Genomic DNA, 2,522 nt, shown 5'->3' on the forward strand with positions numbered 1-2,522 from the left:
TCTTCTTCTCCAACCTGTACCAAATACTCTACAACACATTAAATTCCCTCCTCTCCTCCTCTCAAAAAGACAAAAATAAGGGAAAAATTATTCTAAAAAGCAAGAAAATATATAGGTTACCTCTCGCAAAGCGCTGGTTTATCTAGGTCCCGCACGACCTTCTTACCATATGTTGATCAAGATGAGATGGAATCGATTAGGTGAAGTAATTCAGTTGCACCAATCGTAGCCCCTCCTTGATATAAGATAGGTGGTTTCTTGCTACTAGCTGCTCGAGATTTCTCTTTGGCCTTGAATTTCTTCGTAATTTTGCTTGATTGAGCAAATGCTCCCCGATCGGGTGGGACTTTTTCTACGGGCTTGATTTTCGCAACTTGCTCATTTTCTTCTACTTGTTCATCTTCAAACCCAAGCCCTACACAATTTAGAGCTCTTTCTATAGCATCCACTTCATCTTCCCATGTAGTAGCTTTTCCTGTGGAAGATGTAACACAAAATACCGCCTCCAAGGGATCTCTAACGAGAGCTTGGGGCTTATTAGAAAAATTATTTACATCAACCACACCAATACTAAAGCATTTTTCCTCTAAAATAGGGCTTTTAGGGGCATTATGTAGATTAAAAGTAATATTTCCATCCCCTACACATAATGTAAGTTCACCACTTTTCACATCTATTATTGCCCCTGCAGTATGAAGGAATGGTTTACCCAAAATAATCGGAATTTGCGAATCTTCATCCATATCAAGAACAACAAAATCAATAAGTATATAAAATTTACCTACTCTAACAAGAACATCATCTAAAACACCTAAAGGGTATTTAACAGAACGATCGGCCATTTGCAGAGTAATATTGGTAGCTTTTAAATTACCCATATTTAATTTAGAGCTCACAAATAGTGGCATAACATTTACACTAGCACCCAAATCAGATAAAGCTTTATCAATCATCAGATTACCAATGTGACAAGGAATAGAAAAACTACCCGGATCTTTTAGTTTAGGTGGAGATTTATTCTGTAATATAGCACTACATTCTTCAGTAAAAGCAACTATCACTACCTCACTAATAGATCTTTTTCAGGTCAAAATTCTTTCATAAATTTAGAATATGCAGGAACTTGAGTAATTAATTCTGTGAAAGGAACCGTTACCTACAAATTCTTGACAACCTCCAGAAACTTACCAAATTGCTTATCTAGCTTACTCTTAAGATGTCTATTAGGAAATGGTAGTTTGATAACTGGTTTTTGTACATCTCCACTCTTGTCTTAGGTTTTACCCTGCAATTCATTATCAGAAGAGTTAGTTTTACTCTGAGGACCTGCAGGGTTAGTAACAATAATTGGTATAATAGAATCAGGATTAGCAATTTTTGTAATGATAGGTTCATCATCTTTGGGCATAGAAGGCCCATCGTATTTTGAACCACTTTTCAGCGTAATTGTATTCACGTGATCTGTAGGTTGTACTGGCTGCGATGGTAGGGCTCCCTGCTGGCGAGTTTGCAGACTAGAAGAAAGTTGCGCAATTTGATTATCCATGATTTTATTATGTGCTAGAGTCGAGTCAATTTGCGTATCTCTAACCTACATCTATTTTTACATATCAACTAACATCGTTCTGATTTATGATAAGCCAGAATTAGAAGGAGGAGTAACAATCTGTTGTGCTCTCTGATGTGGAGGTTGATAGTACCTCTGCTGCGGTTGTTGTACCTGTGGTGAGGGGTTAGGCACATTCATACTATTGTACGACATATTTTGGTTATTTTTCACCCTGCATTGTAGGTGTTAGAGTATGGACTAGTTTGTTTATAGGCTTGAAAAGCGTTAATCTTCTCAAGCGAACTGGTACATTCCTGAGCCCAATGACCTACAAGACCACAATTTTCACAAATTATTGCAAAGTTAGTACCAATAGCAGAAACAGTAGCAACAGGGGATGAATTTAGATTATTAATATTGTCTAGTTTCTGGCTAATAGCAGTCAATTGTGCTTGCAAAAAGGATATAGAATCGACTTGGTGATTTCCCTTATTTGCAAATCCTCTGGGATTCCCATATTGGGAATTATGAATAACCATCTCTTCAACAACATTACTCGCTATATTCACATCTAAATTCATAAATCTTCCGTTAGCTGTAGAGTCCAAAATCATTCTTGAATTATATCCAAGCCCGTTGTAGAAAGCTTGCATTATCTGCCACTATGCTAGCCCGTGATGGGGGCATTCTCTCTTCAAATCCTTGAATCTTTCCCAAGCTTCATATAAAGATTCATCCGCTTCTTGGGAAAAATTTAGGATCTTACTCCTTAACAAAGTTGTTCTCTCTGCACGGTAGTATTTGTTATAGAAATTCAAAACAAGAGTTTCCCAGTCAGTAATACCAAGTGCAGTTCTATTCAGTCCATTGTACCAAAATTTAGCTTTACCACATAAAGAAAAGGGAAAAAGAATCTCCCTGATTTGGTCCTGCGTGACCCCAGCTTGTCTGATAGTGTTGCAATATTGGCAAA

Source organism: Chenopodium quinoa, unplaced genomic scaffold, assembly GCF_001683475.1.
Source record: "Chenopodium quinoa cultivar QQ74 unplaced genomic scaffold, ASM168347v1, whole genome shotgun sequence".
NCBI lineage: Eukaryota > Viridiplantae > Streptophyta > Magnoliopsida > Caryophyllales > Amaranthaceae > Chenopodium > Chenopodium quinoa.